Consider the following 12,708-nt stretch of genomic DNA (forward strand, 5'->3'; position numbering starts at 1 on the left):
CAGCATTTTTTGCGTGAAACATTAATAAACAACAGACCATCCACAGTATCCATACATACAAACTTTGGCGTCTATAATATTTATTAAAATATATAAACTGTTTAATAACTCTATATGTAACGAATATAATTATATATACTGAACTGAAAATCAATAATAAAAGTACTTCAGTTGAACAACTTAATAATTACAACCCATATGTAATTATAATTATGTCCTTAAATTTGGAATTTAACTTTATTTATATATTTAACATGATTAAAACAATAATAGTGCTATGTACTATATAAAAACTTGTCGACCAACTAAAAGTGGTTCTAATTAATTTAAAAGTTAAAATCAAATGATTTTTTATTTATATTTTTTACTATTAATCAAATCTTTGTAAAATTGAATTAAACTCAAATTTAACATTGTAAAAATTATATACCTAATTATTACAATTACTTGTTTAGATATCTAAAATTTTAAACATCTAAAGCGGCTACACATGTATTTCTAATTCTATTTTGAACATAAACTGTTTTGCACTTAATTGCTTAAGTACAAATTTAAATTAAACTATCTCATAAACATTTTAACACCACAAAGGCACATTAAGAAACCCGAGACGGGACTTTCTCAGATTGAAGATAAAACTTAGTCACAGTTAAAATGACACGATGTCGCGCCATTTCATCATAGTAACTTTTAAAAGATAAATAAACAAAGAGGTAGACCTTGTAAGAAGTCGTCTGCGTGGACACCTTTTTTTTACTTAGAGAAAATCCCTCATGGAGACCCGGCCGCCTCCGTCAAGTGGGGGGTACTATGAGACTCCTACTCATTAAAAACTCCAATGTACCCCGACGAAGCGCCTACTGCCGGAGTCGCAGGATTGCAATGTTAGTCACATCAGGTCAACCCACCTATTTCAACCAACTTATTTTATACGATTGGTTTCGGTTGAAGAGTCAGATAAGGTAGTGAAATTACTGAATTTGGAGGTATAGCACGGGGCCATTTGATGACCTGATTGATGTCCATGGTTCTGTTTATGTATATAGCCTGCAGTTACCATTTACCATCAGTTGGGATGACAGTTGGTTGTCATTACAATTACATTTTTTTGATGGCTGACCCGGCGATCTCTTTAGACTCGGAATTAGTAAATGTATGAAGTGCGATAACTAAAAATTACCTGAAAATAAATACTACTATACTAATACTCTATACCACAAAAAATAATAAATGGACTACTTTCACATTACAAAATTACAAAGGAAAGGAATTATATATTCAGTCGGAAAATATTTATAGGGAGTTCTAAAAATTCTTTTATTCCTCTCTAAAACTTTTCATGAACTTCTATAACTAGTTCAAGAACAAAATTACCCAAATCGGTTCAGCCGTTCTCAAGTTTTGGGATGACTAACAAATGTCGATTCATATTTAATGATGAATGACCTTTAATATAAAATAGTTATAAATAAATATGTATAAATTGCTTTTAAATACCTATTACAGTATGTTTAGTTAAGTGTGATCTGTAAACTAGAATGTTTGTATATTGTTCTTTTTTAGTTTACAAGAATAGTGACATAATAGGATGAAAGGAAGGACATTATCTATGTTTTAATAATTAAAAATCAAACGTTTAACGGTGTTAACACTTTTCTAGTTTCGATTTCACAACTAAACAAAAAACGATCCAAATTAGTGTCACTACAAAAGCGACTAGGTAACTCGGTTGATTAGTAAATTGAAATTGACAAGCGTGAAATAAGGAGGGAAACTTGGACGTAAACATTAAAATAGAAAGTTTATAGAACCACATTTTCCATAGTTCAAAAGTGTATACCTAGATTTTTATAATAAAATTATACACATTTTTATCACTTATAAAAGGGAACAGATTCCGTTAATTTCTTTATCAATTGGATGGTTTTCTTGTTGATAGCAAACTTATATATGTCACGATGGAAGTTCTTTAATTCTTGTAGGACTGAATTATATCGCGAATATGAGAACACTGTTCCAATTCGTAATAAATATCCACGGAAAATGTAAAAGGAGCCGAATATGAAGATTCCTTCATTAATTAAAAGGACTTCTTTAGCCCTTATTGAAATAATTACATCAAATTGAAAAGTGATGTCACACAATCTAAGACCCCCTAAAAATTCCCTAGATTTTAGTTTTTTAGACGAATATTGTGGCTCCTCTAACCCTTAACGTATGACGAAATTTATCGATGGCCCCTTAGAAGAAGCTAGAAAAGAAAGGGACAGACGAAAACAGCGACTTTATACTATTTATAAAGAAAAATAAATACTGTCTGCTAATAAAACTACATATTTGACAGCCCTATAGAATGAGATAGTACATAACTTACAGTTGACCCCTGGCCGCGTAGATTCTCTGACAGCCAAGATGTCTGATAATTGATTTTGGTATCAAACATTATTACCGCAATACGGAATAAATACTAGTAAAACTGTCAATTTCTGAGAATAATATAATTAAAATAATGTCTACTTGTAGATCTTGGTTTTACACTTTCTATGTAAGCAGTATTTAATATATATAGTATAATTCTACTGTACATTTGTTTGTCACAGAACTCCATTCAGACGGCCGAGCCGATTCAAATGAAATTTTGTTTGTGTATTTCAATGGGTTTCTAGATATTTTGAAAACACAATTCGACCCGGTAGGTAGCGCTACTGTCGGTATATCAGCAAACTTGCTTTTCGAAACTATTGACAATATTAGATGTGAAATTATACGAAGCACGTCTTGTGTCATTTTACAAATCTATTTCATCTATTGAACTAATCTTGTTGTCTTGTCTTTTAATTTACTTGTCCTTTTAATGCTATTTGCATCATTTGAAATCAAGTCACAAAACACAGTAATAGTTAAAATAAGTTTATCTGTGGATTTAGTTCTATGAACAAGGCTGCAAACCCATAGTAAAAACCTATTCTATTCTATTGTTTTACCGCCTGTGGAAAGATCAACCTTTATTTACAAACCTTTATAGTAACATTGTCCCGGACATAATTCAAAACTATAAATAACTGAATATTTATGTCACTTATGAAACAACACCTTATTATTTCGTAATTATTTACGCAAGCAATTTCTTTCCGGATTTAAACGAAATTATCAGCTTAGCCAGTATTATCAGCAATTAAATACGAAATGAAGTCGTCTTAAATACTGACTTGCACTAAATCCAATTATCAGGCACGTAGTATGTCTAACAGCTAATTAGATAGATCTCAATCAATATTATTCGTGTTTTGTTTTGTACTCAAACACAGTTGTTCTAACGTTATATATAGTAAGCAGTTACGCTGTGTACAGGTAAATTATGAAATATACTGCCGCCAATGTGAACTCTAAATATTCTGCAGCATGGGATTTTTCAAAATGCAACACAACTCAACTATATCGCGCAACTATACTTTGGTCTTTTTTATAGCATAATTTGTCCCAAACAAACTTGCGGCTCACCTGATGGTAGGTGATTATCGCCGCCCAGGACATTGTAAGTACGTTACCGGCATTTTAAGAAAGAACAAATATTTTTTTCCCTTAAGGTTCAATATCGTTTTATTTTGGAAATACTATTGCTGGAAGGTAATTCCACTATGTGGTTGTTTGTTGCGTGGCAAGTTTTTGGATACACACACGATTCATCCTGATGATCGGGATGGTCTTTTAGTTTCTGGCGGGTAGTGCGATGGTGAAACTCAGCAGCTAGTATTAATCCGAACAATTTCTCATAACACTCGCAGTGTTATATAACAATCGTATCCTTGTTGTACTAACATTTTTTTTTATACCACTAGGAACAAAACGAATATAACATTGACAATATGAATATAGAAATGTACAGCGTAAAAACACTATTTTTAATTTATTCTAATTAGGTAACATTTTGCGGAAGTCCATTTCACTACTTAATGGATTTATATATTTGTAGCGGAATTAAACACTACTTTGTTGAATTAGTAACATTTTCTTACACCAAAATAAGTTAATAGATATCTCATTACAATTCTGTTCAGTTTTCGAGCCACAGCCTAAGGCTACACGAGCGGGTATTGTAGAACATTTTTGCCACATAACGTTATCACAGCTTACTTTCTAGTGCTTTCTAAATCCACGTGAAGATTAGCACGCATTCTGATACCCCTTAAGCCACGAACGTTTAACTACATCAATTTCTATTCTGCGACACCTCACGCAGTGAACACATGCCGGAATTTAACAGAAATCAAAAAGGAGAATGTTCTCTCTCACTTCGGCATGTTTAATCATATTTAATTGGTTCAAAAAAGCAAAACAAATGCTATGCTTGAAAATACGAAATAAAGAATTGTATTTCTTGTTGCTGTGTTCACTTTAAGTGTAGGCTATTTTAAAGTATTTTACTTAATATGTTATTCAGTATCTTCGTTTAGCTGTTACGACATAATTTGTAAATACTTAGAAAGTCATTTCCTACAATTAGTTGACAATACCTGAAGAATCCTTTATAGAGGACACTTCAAAGTTTCCCTTAAAAAAAACAACCAATGACACTTTATGATTCCATGAATGTATAAGTTGCATTTCACTTTTTTTTTAATATTTATCTACATAGAGCGAAGTAACTCAAGACAAAAATCCAACTGTCACGACTTCGAACTATTTTAGGATATTTTACTGTTGATATGTGTTATTTATGATGCTTACTATTGTAGTATATGATAGGCACTAGATATAAATCTGGCCGCTTTCCGTGCTGAACATAAATATCACGTCTTACGTTACGCATAAATTCCAGCAACGCCTCCCTTTCTCAAAGCTAGAATATCTCAATACAGAAATTTCACATAAACTAGGTATACACCGAAACTGCAACACCTGCAAGTAAGGCGCTACACACACGAGAATAGTCACATTGTATAAGATCGTATGAACAATATCTAAACCATAAGATCTGTAAGATCTATCTCTGTCTGATAAAGACTGTACCTTTGATAGTTTACTTGTCAAATCTTTTACAAACTAGCTGTATCTGGTGGCGTTGACTGGATAAATTGCAATAAAAATTATATTATGTGATAACTTAGAACATGATCTCTTTGTAGCAAATTTAAAATCGAGTTTAATATACATTATTTATATTATTAACCGGTGCAACCTAGTGCAACCTAGTCGAAACGTCGAAAAAGGTAAATAAATACCTTTATTTGTCATAAAGTTTGTTCGTGTTAAGACCCGGTTAATAATATAAATAATTAAAAATAGAATACGTCTAGAAGTTTTAAAATATCAATCCACTCACATATTTTTTTGCGTTTTTAGAATTTGTAGTATAAACTAAACAAAATGATCGAGGCTTGCGGTGCGCTGCGTTAGAATTGGATGGATATCGTATTTCACTCTATTAGTTTAATAAAAACGCACTGAATCCCACCGCAACGTACCGCAAGCAAGTTTTTCCGTTGGTAAGCCGTTTTACAAAAGCGGTTGCAACACACGAAGTATGGACTGGTACAACCAAACCATGATGGTTTTCGTGAACGAGTAAGAAGCATTCATTCACTCTCAACATTTATGCATTTATAGAGTTAGTAGTATAAACTGAACAAAAAGATAGATCTATAGGTTTAAGATCGCTTCAACACTTGCGGTGCAGGTGCACATGATAACGTATTTCACAAATAATACTAAAAAAAATGCGTTTTTTTTTTAGTATTATTTGCAACGCAAGCATCAAGTGGTCCCTTTTTCGTTAGTAAGCCGCTTTACAAAAGCGGTAGCAACACACGAAGTATCGACTGGCACGGCCAAACCATGATGGTATCACGCGTCGGCAGCTCAGGAGAATTATTGGCCAACGGTTGCCTACATTTGGGCGAGAGCGTGCCTAGATCGCGACTCCGGAATGGTTACTTTGTTATGTATATCTGCCGTTAGCAACGGAAGGGTTTACTAAGAGTAAATTACGTCGATCTCAATTAACCCTTACTTCCATATTAGTACAAAGCAAGTAATTTATATATTATTTATGGTTTGCAATCTGTTTGAAATGCTTTCACATTTTAACTATGAGCACTCGGGGGGAAAGGGGATTGTTAGTAATGTGGACTGATGATCTTATTGCTAACAATGTACCATGTCAGGTTGACCTCCACGCGGTTCCCCCTGGAAAACATCTTAATAACTCACCTGACCTTATGCTCATCTTAAACCATTAGCGCAGCCGAGTGCATCATTCCATCAAACCGTGCAGTTTACTAAGAAATTAAGATATTTTTGACAGTTCCTTCTACTTCCTTCAGCTTCTATGAAACTGTACTCACTGTCTATACAGAAATATTGCAATTCTTATTTATACGTTTAGGAATTTTAAATTTGATCTAAATTAAAATCAATTGCCGAATGTTACATACATTCGGCAATTGATTAAGCTTATAATACAGCACAAGATTAAGCTTATAATACGTGTCTGTAATACCAGAGTAAAGAGAAAGATATTTTTATTTTATTATCGTCTTAATACGGAACGGCTGTATGCACCTACAGCACTAATTATTAATGATAGAAAATAGCATGCTTAGTATTTACTAAATAAGCAATAAATATGGCATTTTCTCATAATTATCAATACTTAAAAGAGTACTAAGTACACCTAATTAAATAACGATAAATACACCTATTCTAGACACAGTTACATCAAGGAATAGCTGGATAGAAAGTACAGAAATAAACATGCGACTCTATTATTCATATTCAACAGAAAACAATGTAAATCTTGGAATAGAATAGGATTTTAGAACGATATTCGTGACTCAAATGGGCTCATGTAATTCAAAACATACGAATACTAACTAACGCCGAGTCCGTTCTACTTCACGACTCCGACAGTGATGATCGACAACTAACTTATGGAAACTCAGAACAATAATATAATATAATAATATTCTTATAGAAAATATATCAAAAACATGTTTCACTTTTATCGCCTAATCCAATGATTCGCAACATTATTCGGTTTTATTATTATTATCAGGTGCTATTACTTCACTTACATATATTATTAGCCTATACGATCTACACCGTAGACATTTCGACGTCATGGGAAGCAATGGTAGTGTAATAATAATACTGTACCTTTGCAATGCATTTCAGCTACAGGCAGTTACGGTCTTAATAGTTCTTCGTACTTGGCTAATTGTTTAGTTGAGCATGCTAATAGGTATAATACTGTAACAGATGAATACACTCCTCATACGCTGCCATTTGAGACAAATAAGGTGTCATGACCCCATACCATGAATTTTCACTGTCACATCTCAAACTTTCGACCACAGCACAGTACACAAAGCAAGCTGCTTAAGACAGACCAGAACAGTCTTGGTATACCGAATTCCGTTTCATTCTATAACGACTATACATAATTGAATAACAAGCAGCCCAGTAATAATGTAAGAAAACGAAGCATTTCATTTATAGAAGTGACATTCGATAAAGATATGAAACTATTAACAAGATTTCCAGGTGTTGTAACGATGGTTTCCTTATCGCTTGCTTTTCCGACAAGTGAACATATCTCCAGTAAAACACGACTTACTAGTAATTGGTACGTGTCTGATGGAATGATACTAATAAACTTAGATGACAGTAGTGTCTAAGTAATATCAAAAAAATTAGCTATTAGTAAGGCTTTTTTAATACAATTAATTATTAATCAGTCAGTTTAAATATCTTATCGAATCAATAGTTATTAGAATAAGCTATGAGGAATAAGCTATTAAGAATAAACGATGAATATATCCCTAACCATGAGAACTATCTATATATAAATGGATTAAATATTAATTAAATTGAAAATTAATAGAATTCCTTGACAATGTATTCAAGCATAAGTAAGCATACATATGAAGTTAATACTTTTTTGTTGTGTTTTAATTGTCAAAGAATATTCATAAGTACATAAAACTATTATTTAAAAAAAATCAATACAATAGAAATATTGGCACAGTTAACAGATTTCATTTCATTACCTACTTCGGTACTACGTCCTTTCATATTGAGTATAATTTTGTTAATTAGTAGGTTTATTACATTTGTGAACATACGCGATATACATTTAGTATCTTTATAAATAAAAAACTAAAACATAAATGTCGTTTAGTATTCACTTCAGGACACAATTGTTGGGAATGTTCAAATATGAGTGACAAGCACTTTCTCTCTACACTATTCGTCACTATGAAGATCGAGTTTACGCGTGAAATCACTCGCGGTAAGATCACACGACGGATCCAATCTGCTGTCATATGAGGTCGATGATTTTAGATAATAAGTTTTAGTAAACTATTATGTACAACCGATTAACCAACACTAACTTTATACAAAGTAGTCTGCGTAGTTTTTTTTTTTTCGGAGTAATCTAATCTATTGGCCGCAGCTAGCCTTTACAGCTTCACCGGACGATACGGGACGAGTGCGGACGGCACTCCAAAAATATAGTATTTCCGAAGTCAAAAAGTTTTCTTTGTATGTTGTATTTCGATTTGAAGGATGAGACACTAAATTACAGGGTAAGCGAAGGAGACATGATATCGAGTCCTCAACAATGACACATAAGAAACAGAAGACTCCTGCCACATTACACTAACCACATACTAAAATTACATAACAGAAATCATAAAGGTCTTTATAGATTACATAGTTGTACATGTGTAGATAAAAGGAATAAAAATATTTATTTTTTTATATTGACACGACAATATCAGCTTAGGCACAATGACATTGAAGCTAATAGTAAGAACGGAAATATCAAGATAATTAAACTATTATTAAACTATTTGAAAAAATAAATTTAAGGAATGTTTAACAAATCAATAAATCTAAACGAACCAAGAAAACAGTAGAAAATCGTAGTAAGTATCCTCCAATGATAGCGACAGCACGGTATTGCGCATATTCCAAAAAGTAACTAATATAAAAGCAGCTAAGTAATACTTAGAAGACCCTTCCTATTATATTATAGGCATAAACCCACAGATTTCCAATATGACATTGACACTTCAGAACAAGTGTTTATACCAAACTAAGTAGTTTATAATATTAAGCATGTAATAAAAATACATTTGGCTTAATGAAACATATTATTTGAACAAATAAAGGTTTATTAAGCTAATTTGCTTAGCCAATAGTTTTTACTTATAAGGAATAAGTAAACGTATATAATATGGTAATAAGAGTGTTTCTTAAGTGGCAAACATGTATACTGACGCCTACGCGGTGACCACTCAAGGACGCATCGGTTCCAATAATAACTCATCTCTCGTTCGATAGACATGACATGAACAACTTACGAGTCACTTCAGCATGACTTTTATTTATATACCGACTTTAAAGACACGTTTCTCGTTTTTATTTTTCTTTTGCTACTCTAAAGCCTTTGTTCGGTATAAAGGAACTTATTATAATGACCGTTTATATATAGTATATTATAATACATAATATATTATATTAAAGTTTCATCACTTTAATATTATCTAAATATTTCTTCCAGACTTTAGACGACAAGAAAACACTACAGACATAAACAAAAAACAGTAGAAACTATGAGATCGCTAAACTTCTTGCATGCTAATGCAAAAGATGAATTATAAACTACTAGTACTGCATCGCCTTGGATAATAACTGTTTTCGAATTTCAAGTAAATACTTAGTTTGCTGAGCATCTATTTGAATTTGGGCAAACATGTGAAAAATTATCTAGACTCGGTATACAGTATAAGATCGATCAGTCTGACTAAGTATAATTAATGCAATATTTAAAGAGTTGCATGTGTTCAATTCGAATTCGAATGTTACATATTAGTAACATTTAGAATTCGCTCTAGTACATTATTACATTGAAATATCTTAATATGCGGATTCGAAATCACGTACATTTATAATTTAAAACCGTGTACGTATGTATTTATCAATTCTAAAAATAACCGAAATTCAGGGCACGAAAACAATTTTTTTCACTCTGCACTTCAAGTCGTGCTTCGTGCATATCCAAACACGTTAATTATTAAATAAATCGCAAGCCACATAGCCTGCGGGAGCGAAAGTCGGCTACCGTCCATGGCAGGCGATCTTACACTTTGATAAATTCATTAATCAGCCGCTTGACTACGAGCTTGTCTTTATTTACAGACTAAAGGTATTGAACTGGTTCATACCATGCGATATTAGTGTTGCATTGTATGTATGGTTTTATCAAGTTTGCGTCAAGTAGCTTGCTTTGTACGCTATGTGAAGAGTGAGATAACAGCGTAGTCTTTCGAAATAGCAACACAGGAGTGGTATTCTCACATTTTTCAAATTATGTGTGTGTCGCTAGGCAACATGACGGTTACCATCAAGTGGGCTGTCAACTTGATTGCAATTTCAGTTACCTTAAAAATATTGTTACGTATATTGAGAGAGAATCTCTTATCGCTTCTGAAAAAGAACACTAATTATATATTTATATTTAATACACATATAATTATTATGAATTAGATATATGCAATGATATAAAACACAATAGAGGAAGCTGATGTCAGTACATTCTCCCAAAGTTAATATTAGTATAATACACAAAATATAGAATTAATACATACTATTGTTACCGTATTCATCAAAAGAGCTAATTGACAATGTCGTAGAATTATTTAATTTATAATCTTGATTAAGTTTCAAAAAACAATATAAAAATTAAAAGGATTGAAATGTTAAAGATTAGACTTCAATGTAGACCGCCTAAGGTTAACATCCAAATAGATCAGACGCAAGACAAACGTCGAGGTTATATTTTTTTTCGTGAAAATTTATCTATGTATTACCCGTTTTATTTTTACTTGGCATATAAAGTAAGAAATGTTGGCAAGTCACTTTGGCAATATTAGATACAAAAAAAATTACAGACAGAAAAGACGCGTGAAGCTCGGAGAGTGACGGACAGAAGTGAAACTCCAAGTGGCATGACATGACCTTCACTCTTAAACTACATATATATAGAATGGTAAAAATGCTGATAGGCCACCTGATGGAAAGTAGTAATTGTCGTCTGTATAAATGAGTACGGATATTGTAAAATACAAGTACATTGTGACGGTCATGATACCACTTACCATCCCCGAGGCCTAAGTCTCCGTACCCTGTAATTTCACCGATATATCTTTATATTCACACCGTACCACAGCTTATAAAGCAAGCAGCCTTGGTGATATTGCGGTTTAACACACCGTCTTTCTTCCGATTGTAGCGCATTCGTATACTCGCACGATACAAACACTTTTATTAAAAAGCATGAATATATTGATCAGGATGTTTTCAAGTACATTATGTATTTATCTACATAATGTATCTACGACAATTCATCCTTTACGTTTTATAAATACAAGCTTTAGGACAAGATGACGTTATGAAAATTGTATATAACAAAAATAAAAAATATATAATATAACATTAAAATAAAACATACAAACTTTGTACAAAGTCGTCCTCTAGTTAAAGTACAAGTTCTTCTAAAAGAACAATCTATATTAAGATATACCGCCATGTTTCTTTATCAAAAACAACAATTAAAGTTCACTGCTGCTATATTTCAACTTACAGCATGCATACTGTACTTTGTCCGTCATATCGAAAACATAACTTGTATCCAAAACATAAACATGAATGATAGTAAACCGCTCGTAAAGTTCTATTAATAATCTACCAAAGAATTCCTCATTTAAGGAAGTCGTCAAACTATTTTTGATGTAGATAATAGATATAATTTAATAAATATGTACATAATAATTAAATTAACTTCAAAGAATTTACTGCTTCATTTCTATAATATTGCTGTAGACAAAATACAGTGATGTTTCCTAACATATTTTGTTGTTTATATGAGATTATTTATTTCCTGCTACTTCTTCTATTCTTTTGATTAATGAATATAAAACACAATCATAACAATTATGGCTTCTAGTAAGATTTTAAGTGAAAGAATATTTTACATCCACCATGCGTAGTTTTCCTTCTTATCATTGAATATATATCATATACATTTTGAAATAGAACAACTGTAAAGCTATTATGAATTATATTTTTATGCAATTATATGACATACATACATATAGCGCCTTTTTACAATTAGGATAGTTTTTTTTAATTTTTCAATATAATACAGAAATATTGCCAATGCCACTTTAGAAAATAAATAACGGCAAAATTTCTATACGAAATCTGCATGCAAAACCAGGCATTGTTCCGACTTAGTACATTCATAGCGTATAATTTTCATTGAGTATTACATGCCGCGATAAGCCGCTATTACCTCAAGATCGATGGTCCCCGATAATAGATAGTCATGTCACACAAATTGACTCGGGGAGGTTAATTCTGACATCGTGCGACCTGAGATTTCTCGTGCAAAACCGACGTCGCACATTAGTCAATCAAGTTATAAACAACATCAGATAAGAGAGCAATTTGCTAAAGAATAGCTTGAGATAATTTCCGATGATGTGCTGATGACCTGTGCGCGTCAAACAAACGAACTTTAGTAAATGAACTATTTTAAATCGACTTAGGACTGAATAGTGTTCTCATGACAACATGTAGTGTAGTACTTAATATCGATACTATCTATACTAATTAAATGTACCTATCTTCTGTCTTTGC

General features: G+C 32.2%; 1 protein-coding gene across 1 annotated transcript in view; it reads right to left on the reverse strand.

The window, feature by feature from the left end:
* The window catches only part of LOC131846496 (klarsicht protein), a 246,427-nt gene that overhangs the window by 158,557 nt on the left and 75,162 nt on the right, over window positions 1-12,708 (reverse strand). The window lies entirely within an intron of this gene.

Source organism: Achroia grisella, unplaced genomic scaffold (genome assembly GCF_030625045.1).
Source record: "Achroia grisella isolate CSIRO2021 unplaced genomic scaffold, CSIRO_AGI_Agris_v1 utg511, whole genome shotgun sequence".
Taxonomy (NCBI): domain Eukaryota; kingdom Metazoa; phylum Arthropoda; class Insecta; order Lepidoptera; family Pyralidae; genus Achroia; species Achroia grisella.